This window comes from Geospiza fortis, unplaced genomic scaffold (assembly GCF_000277835.1).
Source record: "Geospiza fortis unplaced genomic scaffold, GeoFor_1.0 scaffold1, whole genome shotgun sequence".
Taxonomy (NCBI): domain Eukaryota; kingdom Metazoa; phylum Chordata; class Aves; order Passeriformes; family Thraupidae; genus Geospiza; species Geospiza fortis.
This window is the reverse complement of record NW_005054320.1, coordinates 976,421-990,372: the sequence shown is the minus strand read 5'-3', so window position 1 is coordinate 990,372 and position 13,952 is coordinate 976,421. Positions and strand designations below refer to the sequence as shown.

Genomic DNA, 13,952 nt, shown 5'->3' with positions numbered 1-13,952 from the left:
AAAGAGTGGAAGAAACATCCTGTTGTGACTGGCCCGGAGGCCCCGTGTATTCTGGGCATAGACTTCCTCCGGAACGGCTATTACAAAGACGCAAAGGGACTCAGGTGGGCTTTTGGCATAGCTGCTGTAGAGGCAGAGAACATTAAGCAGTTGAACACTTTGCCTAGACTATCAGAGAATCCTTCTGCAGTAGGACTCCTGAAGGTGGAAGAGCAACAAGTACCAATTGCCACCTCAACGGTGCGCCACTGGCAGTATTGGACAGTTGAGATGCCGTGATCCCCATCCACAAAATGATCCGTGAACTGGAAAGCCAAGGGGTAGTCAGCAAAACCCACTCACCCTTTAACAGTCCCATCTGGCCTGTACACAAGTCTGACAGAGAATGGAGATTGACTGTGGGCTATCATGGCTTGAATGGAGTGACTCCACAGCTGAGTGCTGCTGTGCATGCTGGAACTCCAGTACGAGCTGGAGTCCAAGGCAGCAAAGTGGTATGCCACTATTGACATTGCTAATGCGTTTTTCTCCATTCCTCTGACAACAGAATGCAGGCCTCAGTTGGCTTGCACCTGGAGGGGCGTGCAGTACACCTGGAACCAACTGCCCTAGGGGTAGAAACACAGCCCCACCATCTGCCATGGACTGATCCAGACTGCACTGGAAAAGGGGGAAGCTCCAGAACACCTGTGGCACATCAATGACCTCACTGTATGGGGGAACACAGCAATGGAAGTATTTGAGAAAGGAGAGAGGATCATCCCGATTCTGCTAGAAGCCAGCTTCCCCATCAAGAAGCGCAAAGTCAAGGGACCTGCCTGAGAGATCCAGCTCCTGGGAGTAAAGTGGCAAGATGGATCGTGTCAGATTCCAACTGAGGTCATCAACAAGGTCACCACAATATCTTCACCAACCAGCAAGAAGGAAAACAAGCTTTCCTAGGTGCCATAGGCTTTTGGAGAATGTACGTTCCCAAGTACAGTCAGATGGTGAGACCTCTTTACCTGGTCACCCCCAAGAAGAATGAGTTCCACTGGGGCCCTGAGCAGCAACAAGCTTTTACCCAGATTAAGCAGGAGATCACTCATGCGGTAGCTCTTGGCCCAGTCAGGACAGGACCAGGGGTGAAGAACATGCTCTACTCTGCAGCTGGGAACAATGGCTTTTCCTGGAGCCTTTGGCAGAAGGTGCCTAGGGAGACTTGAGGCCAACCACTAGGATTTTGGAGTTGATGCTACAGAGGGTCCAAAGCCAACTACACTCCCACAGAGAAAGAAATCTTGGCTGCCTATGAAGGAGTCCAGGCTGCCTCAGAGGTGATTGGCACGGAAGCACAACTCCTCCTGGCATCCTGACTACTGGTGCTGGGGTGGATGTTTAAAGGAAAGGTTCCCTCTACCCACCACGCCACTGACACTATATGGAGCAAGTGGATTGCTCTTATCATACAGTGTGCCTGTATTGGAAACCTGAATCGCCCTGGGATTTTGGAGATAATTATAAACTGGCCAGAAAGTGAAAACTTCAGTCTCACTGATGAAGAGGAACAAGAGCAAGTGACATGGGCTGAGGAAGCTCCACCATACAACCATCTGAAGTGGAAAGCAGCCGTATGGAGCCCCACACGACAGGTTGCACAAGCTACTGAAGGAGAAGGTGGATCAAGTCAACTTGCTGAACTCAAAGCTGTTCAGCTGGCCCTGGACATTGCTGAGAGAGAGAAGTGGCCAAAGCTCTACCTTTATACTGGTTCTTGGATGGTAGCCAATGCTCTGTGGGGCTGGCTGGAAAGGTGGATAAAGGCCAACTGGCAGTGTAGAGGAAAGCCAGTCTGTGCTGCTAATGAATGGAAAGACATTGCCACTTGGGTGGAGAAGCTACCTGTGAAAGTCTGTCACGTAGATGCCTGTGTCCCCAAGAGCTGGGCTAATGAGGAACACTGAAACAATGAGCAGGTAGATCAGGCGGCAAAAATAGAGGTGTCGAAGATAGACTTAGATTGGCAACATATGGGGGAATTGTTCCCCCTTAGCTCGATGGGCCCATGATGCCTCAGGCCGTCAGAGTAGAGATGCCACCTATAAGTGGGCATGGGACCAAGGGGTGGATTTAACCATGGACAGTATTTCTCAGGTTATCCATGACTGCGAGACGTGTGCTGTCATCAAGCAGGCCAAGGGAGTGAAGCCCCTATGGTATGGTGTGCGGTGGTCCAAGTACAAGTATGGGGAGGCCTAGCAGATTGACTACATCACACTGCCCCAGACACGCCAAGGCAAGTGCTACGTGCTGACCATGGTAGAAGCCACCACAGAATGGTTGGAAACCTACCGTGTGTCTCATGCTACTGCCCAGAACACCATCCTGGGCCTAGAAAAGCAAGTCCTGTGGAGACATGGCACCCCTGAAAGAATTGAGTCAGACAACAAGACCCATTTCAAGAATTGCCTTATTGACACCTGGGCCAGAGAACATGGTATTGAATGGATATATCATATTCCTTATTGTGCACCAGCTGCCGGGAAAGTTGAACAGACTACCCTGAAAGCACTTGGCGGGGGGACTTTTATAAATTGGGAAATGAACTTAACAAAAGCCACCTGAATGGTCGACACCCGAGGGTCCATCAATCAAGCTGGTCTTGCCCAGTCTGAACCCTTGCACACCGTGGATGGAGATAAAGTCCCTGTGGTACGTATGAAAGATATTTTGGGATATTTTGGTTTGGATTAATCCCACCTCAGGCAAAGAAACCCATCCCCGTGGGATTGTTTCTGCTCAAGGACCTGGTTACACTTGGTGGGTAATGCAGAAAGATGGAGAAAGCCATTGTGTGCCACAGGGAAACCTAGTCTTAAGTGAGAGCTTGTGTGAGGTTCCATTGCGATGCAGATGGAAAATAGAATAAGGGGTGGATCATGTCCTGGATTGCCAAGCAAATTGTACTCTATTTCCCATCTGTATGGCAGTTGTCTTCTGTTGAGTGGGCAGTTTTCCTTATCTCTTCCACAACCAATCCTCTCTCAAGGGAGACATCTGCTGATAATAAGCCTATTGAATGTCATGGCATGACTGATAAGAACTATAGCATCCTATTGCGAGATGCTCCGCCCAGAGGGAGGAGCCAAGCATTTCTACCTGGATATCATCTTGAGTTTCTGGAACACCAGCATGGCTTCTCTACTGGATTTCCCAGAGGAACAGCTGCCTCTTCCACTGGAGTTTCAGAGGAAGACTGCACCCTTTCTACAGGATCCCTGCTCCAACAGAACCACACCTCAAACTCCAGGACGACTGCAGCCACATCTCCAATTGGACTGCTACCAACACCCTGACCAACAGGATGTCAGGTCATATTCTGACTCTGTCAGCGTTGTTTTGGTTTTCTGCATTGTTTATTTTATCTTTTTATTTTCTTCCCTAATAAAGAATGGTTATCCCTGCTCCTATATTTTTGCCTGAGAGCCTCTTAATTTAAAATTTATAGCAATTTGGAGGGATGGGATTTTTGTTTTCCGTTTCAGGGGAGGCTCCTGCCTTCCTTAGCAGACACCTGTCTGTCGAAACCAAGACAAGAAAAGATTAGGTATTCATGGTTAACTTTGGTTGGGAGAAGAGTCATGCTTAGAGGCCTTCTGCTATTCTATTTTCATATTGCAGCTTGGCTATTTTAAAGTGTTAGCAAAGTGCCATATAGTAGATCTACAGAAACTTAGAAATTTTACTCCCCATTTTACAGAATAGTCGATAAAAGTTAGAAAATAAGTACTAGCTTATAAATGCATCTTTTATCTAAATTTGTAGCTCTATTTGGTCAACCAAAGACATAAAATTTTACACATTTGTCTCCTGCAATAAGGTTAAGAAAATAAGCAGGTTGAGTTGTATGCAACTGACCTGCCAAGCAGGGTTTCTGAAAGATTTCTCCTTAAAAATTAAATTGTGTGCTTATTAACTTATGTTCTGCGGGACTGAAAGCTTTGTATTCAATATAAAACCCTCTGTGGGTGACCAGCTCATCAGAATGGAAGTTGATTGCAACAGAATAGCCATATTCTCTGTTTCTGTTGTTTTCTGAAAGAGCTTTACAGTATCTAGAAAGGCAAAAGTGAGAAATATTAATTTCTAACCAAACTGACCACTACCATCCAGCTATGTCTCCTTTTACTGAGTGGTAGTGATGTCAAAAAGCTTTAAGATAATGCAGTAAGGATCAGCTGTATTTAGGTGTTAAAAACTGCCCAACAAAAGTTTTAGAAAGCCTATTTATGAATTTCTCCCACTCTGCAACTTTTTCGAGATTAGCAGAATTTGAAACAAAATACAGCAAGATGACCAATATCAGGGTCTCCCTTGTAAACACAAGCTGCTTCAGGCATGCTTGATTTCATATTGCCCATTTAGGTTTGCAAACTCAAAAGTTCCACATCCAGGAAAGGATTAAATCATTCAGCTAAATCCAACAGCTGTTGCTTGTTTCAATATGCTCCTTCCAAGAGACAAATTTCTCTGAATAGTGTTATTTTTAGTGTTTGTGTAAAAATTGCAATCACTGAAGAGCAAGTGATAAAGAAAATTAAACATCTGATTACACAAACTCCTCACCCGCATGAAGACCACAGCCAGGAATTTACAGTTCAGCTGCAGCTGCATAAGATCCTGTAGTTTTCTACATTATTGCTCTAAGGGGAACAAAAGAAAAAGTAAATACCTGTAAGAAAAAAACCAGGATGCTTAAATGTGCAGAACTTCAAAGTGCAAATTAATGTCAGAAAATAATGTATTTACTCACCTAACTCCACCAATTTCTAGTCTTTATCACATTTACTGGACCCTGGAGACTTCTCTTGAATTTGTATTATAAGAATTTTTATTGAGAGTTTGTAGCCAGGAAATGATGCCTAAAAATCAAAAGATAAAAACCCTGACAATGCATTCACAAAATGAAAACAGCCTTTGCTTCCAAGTTGTTCTACCGATTCCTGGATTGAAAGTACTGCTTTTGTATTATTGAAATTAGCGCCTCTGAAGAGCCAAAAAACTTTGCTAATTTAAACATCAATAGAAGTATTTTTAGACCCAACTTTGGCTCGACTGTGCCTGGTGAAGGAGTGTAAGCGTTTCTGCAGCCAGCATAAAGCACTATATCTGAGGTTCGTGCTAGGTTTGTAATGCCATGTGTTCGTGTTCGGCACAGAGGTGAGAGTTTTGTGCTATAAGCTGCTAAGAATACTGTGAAAGTATTATTAATATGTATCAAGTTATATACATGAAAAGTCTTCTTTACCGAGGAAACTAAAAAAGTAGTTAAATGCTGAACGGAACAATAGACCGACACATTAGGCAGTTGGTAGAAATCATGAGCAGATTTTAACTCTTGCCAAAGGACTTGCTTGAAATTCAGAGGTGAATTTCTGAACCAGAGAATGTCCTGGCTCTGCAGAATTCAGGGAAATACACTGTGGTATCCATCATGTGAGGCATGATTTATATGACCATTTTTTCTTTTTGACATAGAAGAAAAGCTCTGATTATTATTAATTTTCTCTGGCTGCTGGGATTTGTCATCTTACACATTAATTTGTTGCTGTCACAAATAATGCTCAAACTTCGGGAAGTTGGCAATATTTGCCTCCCATAGTTGGCACCTATACATAGGACAGGAAAGAAATGCATGCCTGAGAAGAAGTCAGGTTCAGTGGTTTCACTAGGTTTTCTCTGTTTCATCTACATCAAAAGCCATTTCTCCCAATTTTGTGTCTACATAAGATAAAGAAAAGTCATCAATACTCAGAAGAGTTCCCAGCACTTACCTTGATGATCCAGGTGAAGTCAATATTTGGTGGGTAGTAACTCGGATAATAAGGAGAACTCAGTGTCCCATTCCAGGAAATATATTGACCACCACATACTAGGAGAGAAATACATCATCAAGGAGCACAGTTATCTCAGCTGTATGAAAGTGCAGAGTCTTCTCTACATACAGAGTTCGAAGAATGCATTGTGACAGTATTCAACCCCCCTTTTTCCCTGTATTAACTGAAAATCACTTAACTTCCACCTCCACATAAAACTGAATTTCTCTTTTTTTGGATCAAATTACAACTAAAGGTAAGTACAAAAAAACCTCTGACTGAAGTTTTTCTTTTTTAAAAAAGCATTCTTTCATGGTAAGTGAAAGAAGCAACCAGATGTGGATGCAACAAACTTCCCCCTTCCAATCTACTTTTGACTTTTCTGTAGGTATTTTCAAAATTAAAAAGCAATTAGCCCAGTGAAGGGATAACTGATTAATTCATGTAAACAAGGAAGTTTGTGTATCAGTTCTCAGTTTGAAAATGCCATATTTGAACAATTCCTTTGAGGTTTTATTTTCTACCAAGGACTCTATTAGATATCCAGTCCTAAGTGCTTTTGGTTCCCTTTAGGTAACATTGTGAATGCAAATATGAACATAACAGAAAATAAGATAATTTTGAAATTAAAAAAAATATTGTAGCAAAACCTGGGCTAAATGTAATTTGAAATGCCCATCCTCAGAAAAACAAAGCCATTTTAATTAGTAATGTGCATGGGATAAGTATTTGGATAAGCAGCATGCAGAGAGACATAAGCTGAAATGTGGCACTTGGAGGAGTTTGTCCTCAGTGGCTTGTTCCACACATTAAAGTCACTTGCTTTATTGTCAAAACTTTCACTTATACCTTACCAAATAACTGTGGCTAAACTTGATCCTGTGAAGCCCCTTTATCTCTTCTAAAATTAGTACTACAGTTTAGCATTACTCAAAATATTTCATCCCACAGCACTCATGTAAAATCCATAGTACCTCACAGATTGGGAATGTAGGTCTTAGGTTTGGAACACATTTTTCTTATTCAGTTAACTACACTGAACAATGCATTCAAAAAAAGAACAAAGATAAACCAGAAGTGTTTGTTCTTTTCCATTTTCTTTAAACTCACATTCTATGATCTGTGGATACATTGCCAAAACTGACAGAAGTAGCTGCTCTGTCACTGGGGCTATCTAGCTTTGCCCAGATAGATAGTGACTGTAGCTGTCTGTCTGTCTGCTTCCCTGCCACTACTCGGTGTTACCCATGCAATGACTGGCAAGTAAGGCTTGAGTAGTTATCAAGAAGACAAAGTTTCCCAGACCAAAGGATGTTCTCTCTTCTTTGTTCAATTCTCAGTCTTTTGTAAAGTGGATCTCAATTATAATTCCCTGCTTTATATGCCAACATTCCCTCCCCCAGATATGGTCAAGGCAATATCAACTTTTTTAGAGGCAAAATCAGTAATAAGTGTGCTTCCATCAGATGCTCGTTTCTATTAACTACTTACTGATTTTAGGAACAGCTTGAAAGTGAGCTTTTAATACATTGCTTTCTCCTCTTTGGTCCAGTGAGAAGGTAAGCAATATCACATTACTTGATGAAGTTAAATGCACAACCGAAGGAGTCCAGGCCCCAGGCCCACACCATCTGGAAGGTTACAAAAAAAAAAAAAGCATTAAAAAAATAATCCCAAAACATTTCCCATATTCCTGTTGTCTTTTCTGGGAAACTGGGCAGAAGTAACACTGATCTGGGCATCTGTGTTCCAGAATATTCCCCTGGCTATCACTTCCCTTTTATTCTTCCACCCAGCTGATAGTACACAGGATGCTAGGGCTTCCCAGCATCGATGACTAGTCACTCTGTGTGTATGTCACCATTTTCTTGCTTAACAAGTGCCCTGGAGTTTCTGTACCTATAGAAGTATCAGAAAGGCAATGCCAGATTATGTTACTTCAGTGGTGATAGTGGCACTGAGAAGCAGAGGTTAGGAATGAAAAGGCAACAAGTGCCAGTGCAGCAGTGTTAAGCAGCATCTGTGCAACAGATGAACCCAAAGCATTTTCAATCTATCCATGTTTAGCCTGGTTTTGTGTCACAAAAACTATCACACAAAATGTGAAGCCCCATGCTTGGCAACTATTACTTCCCGCTGTTCTTTTGCTTGTAATGTGAGATGCTATTTTTTGACTCTGTAACTCACTCTTATGCTTATTCCATTTTGCAACCTGCATCGTATTTTGGACTTTTTTCATTTATTTATAACTCGATGATCCTTGTGGGTCACTTCCAACTCAGAATATTTTGTGATATCTGTGAATCTATACATTAAAAATTTCTAACAGGTTTCTCTTTTTCCATGCGCAGCAAATGAAAGCAATTAAGATTAGACCTCACAGTAACAGATTATTTCCATCACAGCCCTGCATCAAGTTCTTTGATGTAACTGAGGCCCAGATTGGCAGCATTAAAATAAAATTTTTTAACCTTAAATTGAAAGTACTTGTCTTCTGCTTTAGCAGGCTATTCCTTTCATGCGTTTGAAGTGAGGCATTAGTGAATGAATCTCTGCTTTGCCTCTCCTGCAGACATTATTAAATCCTTTCTATCATAATAGCTGACAAAACATTTATAAAATAACAATTTAAGTACTTCCACATTGCCATGTGGAAATATTTCAGCATCTTCATCAACCCAGTCGACAGCCTAGTTTATCTTCTATCTGTACCTTCTGTCACAGTATCATCAGAAAAGCAAGGCAAGCTATGAGAAGAGCTGTCCACGTGAAATACTTACTCTCACAGCACACCTTCCCATCTCAGCTTGAGCATGCTTTAGGGTTTGTCACTGAACAGATTTATTACTGCAGTTTACAGAAATTGAAGAGAATCAGTTCAGTCACCATGTGTGACCCTGGATCTCAACATTGGGGAATAATGGCTATCTTTGTTGCTGGCTGTCATGGATAGACATACTGTTATTATTAGTTCTACTGCATGTGTAATAAGTACGTCACTAGGCTGCTTTTGATCCAAGAACAAAACTAATAGACATATGCAAAACAACACATTTTTTAGGGTGGCAGTAAAAACAACCAAAAAAGTCAATTTTTCTGAAGTACCATCAGGCTTTTAACATAATTTCAGTCACCAAATTCTGTTCTGGTTCTTTAATAGACAGACATCAATGCACATTCTTGAATTTTGTCTTACAGCTTACTGCATCAATGTTCTCTGAATATCTTACATTGGACACCTGTGTTGGTCTTGCTGTCTTCCAGGTATTTTCATGCTCATGGCCAGCTCCACATTTGTGGTTCCTAAAAAGCTGAGCCAGTGTTAATAATACACAATGGAGTAACAGTCGCAGCAATAATCCATAATAAGTAGCAGAACAAATGCAGGCCTACATCAGGAACAGGATTCTCCTTTGAAACTTGAGAGTAACTCCTTACAAAAACCTTCTGTCCATTCCATGCCAACAATGGCAATCTGTTATGTCTTGTTGCATAGAGAGCAGTTAATTTTAGTACATTAATAGAGCTGAAGAGGACCACCTACTCAATTGAGTTAAACCACTCCTAAACAAGTGCATTTCAGATTCCTAGCTGAATCTTCATGCCCAGCTAACCTCTTCCTGAAAGTTCCAAAATTTAAGTAAAGTTCCCCTCTTGAAACCATCCATCCTCAGATCCTACAACTTGTTCATTTCTTTGGTTGAGGAAGACAGATTCCTTGTGCTCACACATGAAATTTAACTCTGAAAAGTAGGAGAAGTGTAGCCTCTCAAATTTAAATATCATCTGAACTCACTTATGCAAATAGACTACAGTGACTCTGGGGATGTAGCCTTCCAACCCCCTATTATGAGGAGAAATTCAGCTGTGACTGGACTGCCATAAAACATACATTTTCTGAAAGTAATAGAATATAATACTCTAAAATAAATTCTGTATGTTTTTGAGTTGTGACCATAATTTTATGGAAAGGAACCCATTAGAATTAGTCATAGTGTAGAATAAACCCCACAGAAATTTGTAATAGGTTCCCCAGGGAAGGGGTGATGGCACCAAGCTCGTCAGAGTTTAAGGAACATCTGGACAATGCTCTTAATCAGATGGTTTGGTTTTAGGTAGTCCTCTGAGGAGCAGGGAGTTGGACTTGGAAACCCTTGTCAGTGCCTTTCAACTTTATTAGAAGATTACACTATCCAAGACTTTTAATTAAGTTGTATTTCAAATCTCACATTTTATCCATCTGGTACAGTTTCAGAGAGCTTCTGTACAGCTCAGTAAAGCATCTTTGCTCTGTATCTTACCTCGTAATGACCTTGTTCTGCAGTAGAAGAAGGAAATCATATGCTGACAAGTGGTATGATGCACAGCTCTCTGGAGTGACACCATGCAGAGTGATAACTACCATGTAATTAGGAGGAACTCACAGTCTCCATTGATAAAAAGACTTTTTGGGATTCATCAGTGTTGACGGTTGTCACAAGGGTTTTTGGGGTGAAGGAAGAGATGAGATGGGCTCCATGATCAGAAGGCTTGATTTACTAAATAATATTATATTTATTGATCTATTGATTTATAGATTTTATACATCTATTATAACTATACTAAAAAGAAAAAGAAAGGAGAGTTTCCAGAAGCTGCTAACTACCTAACAATAGAAAGTAAAGAATGAATAACAAACCAGCTCTCTCAGACTGTGTCTGAGAGATCTCAGTTCTGGATTGGTCACCAACTCCAAACATCCAAACTGGGCCAATCCAGGCAGACCTGTTACATTCCACAGCAGCAGATAACCTATTGTTTATGTCTGGTTGCTGAACTTCTCAGCTCCAGCAGGAAAATCCTAAGAGAGGATTTTTCATAAAAGAAATGTCTGTGACACATCAGAGTTAGAGTCCTGTTGTTACCTGGCTTGGCATACAGGTCAAAGGATACTGCTACAAAATAGAGTGTAGATCAGTATGGAGAAACTGTTAGGTTGAAAGATAAGTTCTTGGGTAAGATTTCTGACAAGGTAGAAAAAACCACCTACCCATATTTCTTGACTCCTCTATTCCTTTTTTGCTCTTATGTTTACAGTTCTGTTCCCTTTTTCCTATCAGACTGCATTACCTTCTCCTGCTCTGGCCAAGGGAGTACAAAGCCTCACCATCATGAGCAGGAACTGATTCAGCTGCAATTGCTACGATATCTGCCTAATTGATCACTAACAATATAAAACCAAAATTGTCTAATCACAAGCCAAATTATGTACAATTTCTTAGAGGTTTTGTTGGGTATTTTTTTGTTTGCTTGTTTGTTTTGTTTTTGATTTTTTTAGAAATAGCAAAAATCGGAGCCACAGCTCACTGCAATAGTGGGAGCTATTAAATTTCAGCCATTCTAGTCGGAACATCAGAATAAAAGCGGTAAGGTATTTCCATCCAGCCTTCATTTGAAACACAAGATGTGGAAATTCCATAGCCTAGTTTAGTTCATAAGCCCTACAAAAATGCCATTTTTCTATCACAGGATTCCACTCCCCCTCAAAGTAGTATCACTTGGGATTGAAGCATAATTTCCTCATCTTATAATCACATCATATTCTGTGGAATCTGAAACTGAAATGTAATAATTATGAACTACACAAGCCAAAGACATGAAGTGGAGAAAGAAAAATAGACAGAATAGTTATTAAATGACAGGTACATTGATACCAAAAAGCTCCATTGTAACAAGACCAAAATCTTCCTCCCCAGAACTGAACAAGGGAACTGCTTGTTTACTACAGATTTCTTTTTGTTCCACTGGGGTTAATTTTTTAAGAGAAGCAACCATATCTTGTGGTGCTCAGAATGTATTCCAGAAGTAAGTCTGCAGCCCAGATTCTCCTTCACTGTGAAAGGAAAAGAAATTCACTATAAATACAGTCTAATTACTATTTTGGATATCGTTTTCACTGGTCTGCATTTTTGGCTGGCACAGTTTCATAGCCAGCTGAACTTCTGTGCCTGATAGTTGCTGCTAAACACAGTGACAAAAAGCTCTCTTGTTTAACAATGATTTTTGTTGTATTTTTATACAGTAGGACTATTTTTGACATATACATATTAACAAGCTACACACTGAGACTGAAAGCCACACCTTGAAATCCTTCAATAGTTTTTATGAAATTGGATGTTACCATCCCTGCTGTATAATTACACACTTTTAAGATCATATAACAGCTCCAGACACATTGAAATTAATTTTTAATGGAAGCTATCGCCATACAATGACATGATTTTATGCTCACACTTTTTTTGCTCACAAATTTTTGTTGAAATAAAGAATCCTTGAGCATACACATACAAGTTATTACTTCAGTGATTCCACCACAATCCTTTTGAAATCACCTCTGCACTGACCCTTCAGGATTTTCAGAAACTACCAGGATTGTAATAACCTGCTACTCAATGGATTTACATTTCTTACCAGGAGCTCAAATAGTGTTTTGCCCCAAATTACACATATAAGGATTTGTTTTCAGAGATTGAAAGATAACTTTATTTGAATGGATAAAATAAGATCCTGCAAGAGCTGAATTATTATTTCAAAAATTAAAAGTAGATTAACAGACAAAAAAACAACCCATAGACTCAGGAACAATTAATCAGACTTCATTTCTCACCAATTCTACAGGGCAGAAGTCACACTATAAACTTAGATCATATACTTAAATGCATTTCTGCATTTTTAATTCTCTTACAGAGATGTGCATTTTCTTCTAGATAGCAAATTTAAAATGCCTTAAAGAAAAACAGGAAAACACAGCTGAATATATCAAAGTTCTACCATATGCTGAAACAGCACCTACGTGAAAGCAGCCACTACAGACTTCAAGTAGTACTTTCCCAAGAAGGAAGATTCATATGTTTCTGCCAACTGACAATGAAATAGAAGTAAAAGAAAATATAAAATTATATTTTAGTGCCAACATAATAGCTTATACTATAAAGTGCTTGTCTATTTCATTCTTTCCCCTTCCTCACCGTCCTCCCCCACATTACAAGCACTGTCCATAGTTTTCACAAAATGTATCAAATAACGATCATAAATGTGCATTAAATTCCACTAAAATTTACTTTTCCACATCACATTTCACTGAGACAGTTCTTGATAACTAGTTGTGAAGAAAGTCTTTATGAATACGTTTATATTTTTGTTTCAGTCTTTAAACTTCCAGAATCACTAACTTGTATTGGCTATGCACAAAGCAGCTTTGAGACACTAGATTAGTTCTTTTGGGAAATACAAGCTAACAGAGAACAGCTTTGTGTTCAAAACTGCTGTCCACATGTATCTAGGAAACAGTACTGATCTCACAAATAGAAACTCATAAGAAGGGAAAGAAAGCAAGCACTGTTGCGAGTGATAAGGAAAATTTAAAAAGTGAAGCACTGAATTGGAGGTAAAATTAAAAAGAAAAAGGAAAATGTAAAAGGAAAAGAGTCTGAATAAAGTAAAATAAAACAAACCCCACTCTCCTATTTCCTTCAAGACAAGTAATTTGTCCATAACCCAGAAACTTATTACCTAGAAAATATTGACCTTACTCTAAGACACACAGCCCCATCTGTGTAGCTCTTTCTAAATCTGAAAGCTCCCAAGGTTCTTTCTAGCTTTGAACTTACTATTTCCAGGGGAAATAAAAAATGGCTAACATGAGTCCTCTCCTCATTCCCAGCTGCTTCTGTATAAATATTTACAAAATATTGCTCTACTTATGGGGAAACTTACATAATTTTGGATTGTGTTTGTTTGCAGGATGAACTTCTGTGATGTTGGATCATTGAGGTCATTTGTATAAGTCAAATAAGGAATTTCTACACTTCCACCGATATAAATAAAGGAAAAAGCTGGAGCTGAGAGAAAAAGAAAAAAAAAAAGATAAAAAATTAGCACACCTGATAACATTACAGAGCAAGATGCTTGCAGAAGTATGTACTTGTCCTTGGCATTTGCAGGTATTAGCTCTTAAGAGAAACATGCAGTAATAACTAGAGCACTGAGTCAGGAAAGGAAAGGAAGGAGATAAAGGTTTAGGCTGGCGTTTCTACTAGAACGATTTCATTGTTAAGT

At 39.9% G+C, this 13,952-nt stretch overlaps 1 pseudogene; it reads right to left on the bottom strand.

The window, feature by feature from the left end:
- The window catches only part of LOC102044453, a 28,544-nt pseudogene that overhangs the window by 13,591 nt on the left and 1,001 nt on the right, over positions 1 to 13,952 (bottom strand).